This window comes from Neofelis nebulosa, chromosome 5 (assembly GCF_028018385.1).
Source record: "Neofelis nebulosa isolate mNeoNeb1 chromosome 5, mNeoNeb1.pri, whole genome shotgun sequence".
NCBI lineage: Eukaryota > Metazoa > Chordata > Mammalia > Carnivora > Felidae > Neofelis > Neofelis nebulosa.
The window spans coordinates 51,713,691-51,723,351 of NC_080786.1; the positions used below are offsets into that span (position 1 = coordinate 51,713,691).

At 37.9% G+C, this 9,661-nt stretch overlaps 1 long non-coding RNA gene across 1 annotated transcript in view; it reads left to right on the forward strand.

The window, feature by feature from the left end:
* Nucleotides 1-6,750, forward strand: part of LOC131512078 (uncharacterized) — a 28,338-nt gene extending 21,588 nt beyond the window's left edge. Inside the window, exon 2 of the long non-coding RNA XR_009261922.1 lies at nt 6,081-6,750. This is a non-coding gene — a long non-coding RNA (uncharacterized LOC131512078). The remainder of the gene's footprint in view (nt 1-6,080) is intronic.
* The last annotated feature ends 2,911 nt before the right edge of the window (nt 6,751-9,661 follow it).

Below are 9,661 nucleotides of genomic sequence, written 5' to 3' on the forward strand. Positions count from 1 at the left end.
TCATTCTGTCTTTCTTTATAGTTTTATAACCTATGTGTTTATCTAAATATTTCACATTTTAAAATTATTAATTGGGAATATATATTCTTCTGTGATTCAGTGTTTTTCACTCAACATTCTATTTTTGTGATTCATCCAAGGTGTTGTGGTTGATTAAATTTTTACAGCTGTATAGTATTCCATTGTGTACCTTTGTCTCACTTGATTTATCCTTTCTTTAATGATGGGTGCCTAACTTGTTCGGTTTTGGCTGTGACAGAGAGTCTGCTCTGGACATCCTTATGCATGTCTCTTGATGCAAGTGTGCAAGTGTTTCTCTTGCATTTATATTCAGCAGTAGAACCGTTAGGTCATAGGATATGCAAACCTCCCACTGCACTGGAAAATGTCTTGATTTACATTTGCGTTCACAACGGGTGAGAGTTCTTGGCTCTACATCATTACCACCAGATAACACTGCTTGACTTTTTAATTTTTGCCGTCTGATGAGTATGAAGTTGTATCTCTCACCCTGGTTTTACATTTCAATTATTTGATTACTAATGAATTTGAACATCTTTTAATATTTATTGGGCATTTATATTTTTCTTTTGTGAAATTCCTATTCGTGTTTTCTTTTTTTGCTGATTTTTCTACTTGGCTATTTGTCTTTTTTTTTTTTTAGATTATTCAGAAGAGTTCTTTATATGTATTTTTAATATGAGTTCTTTTCTAGATATGTGTATCACAAATATGTCCTCTTGGTTTGTGGTTTGAATTTCACCCTCTTTATGATATTTTAAAATGTCTTTTGAGATCTTGATTTTAATGTGGTCAAAATTATAAATCTGTTTGTATATGCTTTGTGCTTTTTGTTTCTTTTTAAAGAAATTCTTCCCTACACAGAGACCATAAATATATTCTACTTCACTGTCTCTTAAAAGTTTTAAAACTTTTGCATTTCTCATTTAAGTCCTTAATGTACAAGGAATTGATTGTTCTGTATATATGAGGATATGTTTTATCTTTCCCCATATTGTCAACCAATAGCCAGAGAACCGTTCATAGGATTCATCCCTTCTCTAGTAATCCACACTGCCATATCAATGTATGCCATTTCCTTCTGGGGAATGCTTTGTTTCTGGGTTCTGTGTTTTGTTCTTTTAGATACAGTCCATCTTTATACCAATGGCACATTGTCTTAATTACTATATCTGGTAGAGCAACTTGCTTCATCATTTTCTCTTTCAAAACTATATTGGCTATTCTTGGCCCTTTGAATTTCCACATAAGTTTGAAAATAAGATTGTAACTTCCATGTAAAACTCTATAGATTTTGATTGGAAGAGCATAAAATTTACAGTTAATTTGAGAATTAATACTTATACAGTATTGAATTTTCCTATCCATAGTATATGATAACTCCTAAATTATTTTGATCTTCTTTAATGTTTTTCAATACATTAGTTTTTCATGTACAAATTATACGTTTTTTTAAATGTCAAACACTTTTAAAATATCATTATTAATGTATAATTGGTACACAAAAAGCTGCTCCTATTTAATGTATACGACTTGATGAGTTTGGACATACATATACACTCTTTCATGAAACTATCACCACAGGCAAGGTTATAGACGTATCTATCACCTCTAAAAGTTTTCTTGTGCTCCATTGTCTTTGGTTTTGCTTTTGTGGTAAGAATACTTAACATGAGATCTTCCCTCTGAACAATTTTTTAAGTGCACAATACAATATTGTTAATTATAGGAACTATGTTGTACAGCATATATCTAGAACTTAATCATCTTGCATTATTGAAACCTTACACCCATTGGACAATAACTTCCCATACATTCCTGCCCCCAGTCCCTGGCAACCACCATTCTATGCTGTGCTTCTGTGAGTTTGACTATTTTAGATACCTTATACAAATGGAATCATGAACTATTGGTCTTTCTGCAACTGGCTTATTTCATCTAGTATAGTGTCCTTCAGGTTTATTCAAGTTGTCACATATGGCAACATTGTTGTCTTTTTTAGGGCTGAATAATACTCCATTGTATGCATATACATGTTCTTTATCTGTTAATTCATCAATGGCATTTTGATTGCTTCCCTACTTTAGTTTTTGTAAATGATGCTACAGTGAACATGGAAATGCAGATATCTCTTTGCAATCCTGATTTCAATTCTTTGGATATATACACAGAAGTGAGATTGTTGAATGAAATGGTTTTACTATTTTGAACATAAACCATACTGTTTCCACAGTAGCTTCACCATTCTACATTCACACCAATGGTATACAAGAGTTTCAGTTTCTTACAAGCTTGTCAACATTTGCCATGTTTTCTTGATAATAGCAATCCTAACAGGTGGAGGTAGTATATCATTGTGGGTTTTTTTGTGTGTTTCCATGATTATTAGTGATGTTAAACACCTTTCCATATACCTGGTGGCCATTTGTATGTCTTCTTGGAAGAAATGTCTATTCAAGTCTTTTGCCCATTTTTTAACTGGGTTACTTGTTTTGTTGTTGTTATCATCTTGCTATTGAGTTGTTGAAGTTTCTTATATACGTTGGATATCAACTCCTTGTCAGATACATGGTTTGAAAATATTTTTTTTCAATTCCTTACGTTGCCTTTTTCATTCTGTTGTTTGTTTCCTTTGCTGTTCAGAAGCTTTTTAGTTCCTTATTATTTTTGCTTTTGTTGCCTAAGTTTTTGGTGTCATTTTCAAGAAATTATTGCCAACACCAACGTCAGGAAGATTTTTCCCTATGTTTTCTCCTAAGAATTTTGCAGTTTCAGATATTATATTTAAGTTTTAATCAATTTGAGTTTATTTTTGTGTATTTTACAAGGTAAAGGTCCAGTCACTTTATTTTTATTGCTCTTATAAACAATGGACGTATAAACTGATAAACTGCTTTGGAAAACCATGTGACACTACTGACAGCCTAGCAATTCCAGCCCTAAGTACATACCTAAGGGAAGCTCTTGGCCATGGACACCAGGAGACCTGTAAAAGCAGCATTACTCATGATATTAAAAAATGAAAACAGTCCAAATGTCCGTGAAAAGTAAGGTGAATAAACTATTGTAGGGTATTCACTGGAACAGTACATAGGAGTGAAAATATAAGAACTAAATCTATGCCTATTGATATGGGTCAATACTAAAATCATAATATTGAGTGGAAAAGGCAAGTTACAGAGAATCCATGTGGTGTGATTCCCTTAATATAAAATTGACGTTCAGGACATTTAGATAATATATTATGTAGAGTACATGCATGCATAGTAAGATTATAAAGAGAGGCAAAGGAATGATCACATGAAGCTCAGTAAAATAGGTACCTGGGAAGGGGTGGGTTGAACAGGGTTGTGTTGAGGGGGCACACTGGCAGCTTCAAAATACTAGTCATTTTTTTTTAAGTTTATTTATTTTGAGAGAGGGAGAGGGAGGGGAAGAAGGGAGGGAGAAAGAGAGAATCTTTTTTTTTTTTTTAATTTTTTTAACGTTTATTTATTTTTGAGACAGAGAGAGACAGAGCATGAACAGGGGAGGGGAGGGGCAGAGAGAGAGGGAGACACAGAATCGGAAGCAGGCTCCAGGCTCTGAGCCGTCAGCCCAGAGCCCGACGCGGGGCCTGAACTCACGGAACGTGAGATCGTGACCTGAGCTGAAGTCAGACGCTTAACCGACTGAGCCACCCAGGCGCCCCGTGAGAAAGAGAGAATCTTAAACAGGCTCCATGCCCAACAAGGAGTCCGACACAGGGTTCTATCCCACAAACTGTGAGATCATGACCTAAGCTGAAATCAAGAGTCGGCTGCTTAACTGACTGAGCCACCCAGGTGCCCCATCTTCTATTTCTTAAGCTGGCTGGAGGGTACACACGTACATTTATACATTTTTTAAAATGTACATAAATCTGTCTGTGTGTGTAACTATGCATGCCATACATACACAGAGAGTATGCATACCTTTGATGCATGTTATAATTTGTTTAAAAGTCTTCATAAAAATTTAATTAAAACTTTCAACAGTTGCAAATTAATTTTTGGTAATCCAAAGAGCATTTTCATGGTATTATGACAACTTATTAATGTGCTAGCACAAGAGTATGTTCTCGGTCTTAGCTTCTTTGTATCTCTGTATAAATCAAGATACTAATGAACGCCAGTGATGTGCTTTTAGATCCTTTCGGCTGTATATTGCAAAATTTTGAAATTAACATTTTCTGATTGCTCTAAGAAAGAGATTCACAGATGCTTGCAAGGTCCTTCTGCAGACCTGGGTCTGGCCCCCATGCAAGCATTAAGCAGTGCACAATATGTGTCGTTGAAACACAGCATGGAAAAAAAATCTGTTAGATCTTAACTTTTTTCTCCTCTCAGGTTTATGGCTGAAGAACTTCCCTTAGCCCATCTGACAAATGTAAATGGGATAAGTGACAAATTTAAAAATCTTTCTTTTGTTTTCATGATTTATTCCTATCCTTGTTCTTCCTTTTCTGTTTAAAACCATTTTAAACAGAAACCTACATCTTTTCAACACAGACACCAAACTGATAGGCTGAACCGCATGAAAATTTTTTAACCCAAGGAACATATTCTAGCCCAAATTTTTCTAAACTTCAGCCATTTGAAAATCCCTTTATGATTTTTGACATCACCATTTATCACATGCCCTATGACATAAGTAGTACTTTCCTTTAAACTTAATTTGACTCACTTTTGCTATCTTTACCTCACTCTAAAAAAGAATATTAGCCAAATCAGGAAGTTGATGTGCTATTTCCATTTTATCTGGTATTTATGAAAAAGAATCATAACTGTTACTAATTTTAAAAGTTTGTCCATATAACACATTTGACCAAAAGTCATTCTAGGTATGTCCATGTGCTACACTTTGGGAAAATCTAATAAAAAATTAGAAAGACCAAAAAAAAAAAAAAAGTCTACGTCTCTCCCACCTCCTCTGCCCCAACAGTACATGCTCAACACAAGGGTAACTGGCCGCCAGCTCCAGCTTCAGTATTTGCCAGAGTGCCAATCTTCTCCTTTGTCTGCACAATGTTTCCCATTTGGGTTTGCTTTCTGCCTTTTATTCAGGATGGCCATTTTTCTGTTGCCCAGCTCATTAGAGAAGGGGGTAAATTTATGCCCTGGGAAACCGACACTCCTGCAGCTGCAATGCCAGCCGGTCGGCCAAGATAAAGTAGCAGAGCAGGATTAACAGACTGGTGCTCAAGTTCCCGTTTATACATGGGCCAAGTCACTGGGGGCATGTGTGGCTGCTTTAAAAGTGGGTTGTCAGCCTCCCCATCAGCATCCTGCCAATAGCAGGGTGACAGAAGTCCCCATAGGCTTCTGTGACAATCCAATTCACATGTTTCCTCAGTGATCATCAACCACTTGGGCTTAATTTGCTCAAATTCTCCACCAACTTTCTAGCGGGGGCATGCCTGGCTTATTAAGCCCTGTTTCTTTCTTCATGGCATGCCGCATCTCTGATATAGTTTGATTAAAGAGCTTTTTTTTTTTCTCTTCCTTTTAGCTGTTCTTCAAGGTCAGATGGTTTAGATATTTCCAGAAGGCTGCCACTGCCTCTTAGTCCCACACATGTGTATATGATGCCATTGGCAGGGGCTTCTAGGCGCATGGCTGGGCCCATTAAGGTTTAGTGAAGCCTGAAAAGGAGAATCAATGTTTCATTTACATCAGAAGGCTCTACATCTCATCACATCCTGGTGGACACAGACTGTACAACATCTTAATACTAATCAGCTCTCTCTGACATTGAATTCTAAGGATCGGTATTTTGAAAACCAACAGTATTAGCTCTGGCCCTCCCCTCTCCTCTCAGACAATCATCTGCCCCTTGCTGGGCTGTACAATTTGACACTCTTGTTCAGCGACTTCTCACTCATTAAACTGATCAAGATACAAAACTTGTTAGTTAATTTTTCATGCACTTGGGGGATCTGGTTGCATATTTTAATGATCTGCTCTCAGAATGTGCTGATCAAACCGCATATTTTGTTGATTTGCTGTGACATATCCTTAACCACAGTGTTGCTCACACAGGGTCTTCGGTGATGTGAGCTGCATCCGAGAAGCGAGGAGTGGATGCCGTGTGTGCTAATTGAGCCATGCAGCTCCGCCGAGGCGTTAATGTGCTCTTTACTGATTGATTTGAATAATAACCATTTGGAATTTTCATACTCTGTACCCCAGGGCTCAGATGGTATCAAAACCAATATTTACTAACGTTGCATTTGTCCTAGTTAGACCTTAAGGCACTTTTCTCATACGCTTAAGGTTTGGTCATGAAAACTGGAGACTCCACACCACCACCTCCAACACCCACTCACACTCACCCACACCCTCCCCCATATACTCTGTGCATAAATGAGATAAACAAAAAAATCAGGGAATAATTCAGAATAATAACAGAATATAGAGTAAAGCAGAGAGATAACAATCTTTAGCTAGACTTTCTGGATCCTGTTGATGTTGAGGGCTTAGAATTGGCTCTATACATTCAGAAAATAAATAGTCCAACCTCCTGCTTCTGTCCCCAAATCACTGACTCCAAAATGAGTCCCTCAGATAAAGTGGGTGCTGTGGGAGCCCTGCCAATGAGCAGGAAGAGCTGGGCTGCCGGGGCCTCTGTTAGTAAGCCAGGGGACCTCTTGTCCAGACCCTCCACTGGGCTGTTCACATAACTATTAGGAAATAAATCAGGATCTCCAGACCTTGTTTTCCATTTTTTTTTTTTTTTAAAACATATGGGACAGGCCATGGGCATCTTTAATTTCTAAATTCTATGAGGTAGTAGGAGCCAGGTCATGGATTTTTAACATATCTCCACCAAGGGAAAGATTTTAAATTATAGACTGATAGATTTTGCTTTAATATGCTACCAAAACATCAAAAATTAAAATGGGGTTTAAGAACGTGAGGTTGTCTTCTCAGGATATCAACAATAAGATAGCACAAGTAAACATGATATTCAGCATGCCCCAAATGCCCTATAAAGGGCCAAAAAGCAAATAGTTCGAGCATTCTGGGTCACGCAGTCTGTCACAACTACCCAAATCTTCCACTGTGGTGGGAAAGCATCCTTAGAAGATATGTAAACAAATGGGCATGGCTGTATAACCAACAAAACTTTATGTACAAAATCAGTCAGCTGGCCAGATTTGGCCCAAGGGTAGTACTTTGTTAACCATTGGTCTAGAAAATTGTCCTATCATCCTTCAGTTTACTCCTCTGTAAAATGAAACATGTACCTTCCTTGTGAGGGTGTTAGGAGAATTATATGAGTTAAATAGTACTTGAGGGGCGCCTGGGTGGCTTGGTCGGTTAAGCGTCCAACTTCAGCTCAGGTCATGATCTCATGGTCCGTGAGTTCGAGCCCCGCATCGGGCTCTGTGCTGACAGCTCGGAGCCTGGAGCCTGTTTCTGATTCTGTGTCTCCCTCTCTCTCTGCCCCTCCCCTGTTCATGCTCTGTCTCTGTCTCAAAAATAAATAAACGTTAAAAAAAATTTTTTTTAAAATAAATAAATAGTACTTGAGTACTTAGAAGTATGACTCACACATAGTAAGCTCTCTGAAAATATTAGCTAATTTTGCTACTACTAGTTATTACTTTTGTTACTAGTAGTTCTAATATGATTATATAATTCATTTAATTCATCGTCTTGATCATTCAACTAATACTTATTAAGCCTCTACTCTTTGTTATTTCCTATGCTGGTCTGAGACTTCAGGGGTGACCTAATCAGACAGAGCCTTCTTGTCATGGAATTCAAAATATGGTGGGCGTCAGAGATGAGAAAAGGGATCATTATAGGTCATGACTTCTTTAGACAGGCAGAATCAGGAGCACAGAGTAGAGACATCTGATCAAAACACGGGACACCAGATGAGGCTTCCAGGAGGAAGTGGTGCCTGGACTGAAATATGAAAAGCCAGTAGGACTTTGTGAGTCCAGGGGATCATGAGAGGTGAAGGCCATACTGGGAAATGTAGGGGAGAGTGTTTAATTAGAGGAAACAGGCTGAGAAGAGTTAAATATAACTGGATTATGGAGTGGATGAAAGTAATGAGGAGAGAGACTAAAGAGTGGCAGACCTTCGTGAACCATCTTGAAGATTTGAGGTTGATTTTAAAAGGAAGCTTAGATGGTTTAAGTGGAGGAATGACATGGTCAGCTTTGTGCTCTAGACAGAATACCCAGCAGCACATGGATAATGGATGGGCATGTAAAACTGATGCTAGGAAAAGCAGGAAGAAAACACTAAGAGAGGGCAGAAGTATGTGACCAGGGAGGAGAGAGTATTAAGACAGAGGATGGTCAGTTGTTTGGAGCTTTCTAGAGAGGTTTAAGAAAGATAAGGTCTGTAATAGACACATGAAAAAGATGCTCAGCGTCACTCATCATTAGGGAAATACAAATCGAAACCACAATGTGATACTACCTCACATCTGTCAGAATGGCTAAATTTAACAATATAGGAAACAGATGTTGGGGAGGATGTGGACAAAGGGGAACCCTCTTACACTGCTGGTGGAAATGCAAACTGGTGTGGCCACTCTAGAAAACAGTGTGGAAGGTTCCTCAAAAAGTTAAAAGTAGAATTACCCTACAACCGAGCGATTGTACTCTAGGTATTTACCCAAAAGACACAAAAAATGCTGATTGGAAGGGGCACATGCACAGTGACATTTATAGTAGCACTATCAACAATAGCCAAATTATGGAAAGAGCCCAAATGTCCACCAACTGATGAATGGATGAAGAAGGCGTGGTGTATATATGCATATGTATGTGTGTGTATATGTACATATATACATACGTATATGTGTGTGTGGACATGCATGTGTGCATGTTTGTGCATGTAAAATGGAATATTACTCAGCCACCAAAAAATGAAATCTTGCCATTTGCAACAACATACATGGAGCTAGAGTGTATTATGTATGCCAAGTGAAATAAGTCAGCCAGAGAAAGACAAATACCAAATGATTTCACTCATATGTGGAATTTAAGAAACAAAACAGATGAACATAGGAGAAAGGGAAAAAAAGAGAAGAAGGCAATCTATAAAACAGATTCTTAATAATAGAGAACAAACTGAGGGTTGCTGCAGGGGAGGTGGGTGAGGGATTGGCTAAAGGGGTGATGGGTATTAAGGAAGGCACTTGTTGTGGTAAGTACTGGGTGTTATATGTAAGTGTTGAATTACTATATTGTACACCTGAAACTAATATTACACTACATGCTAACCAGCTGGAATTGAAATAAAAACCTGAAGAATAAACAATAATAACAAACAAAAAAAGAAAGATAAGGTCTGAAGACAGATCATCAATGGCCCTAAAGAAATCATCATAATAGAGTGATAAGGGCCAGACTAGACAGTAAGGACCATCGTCACTGGCAATAGGCACAGAGATCTATTTCAAGAAATTTGAAAGAGAAGTAGAAATTGAAAGGTAGGTAAGTATAGTTGGAACCAGTTAGAGGAGAAGAAAGTATATTGAAAGCTAGTGATGAAGGGGCAGAAAGGGAATAATTGATGGAGTAGGGCACTGAAGAAATCTCCGAAGAATGAGATCCACAGCAGAATGTAAGATCAGCCTTGGCAGAAAGGAAGGG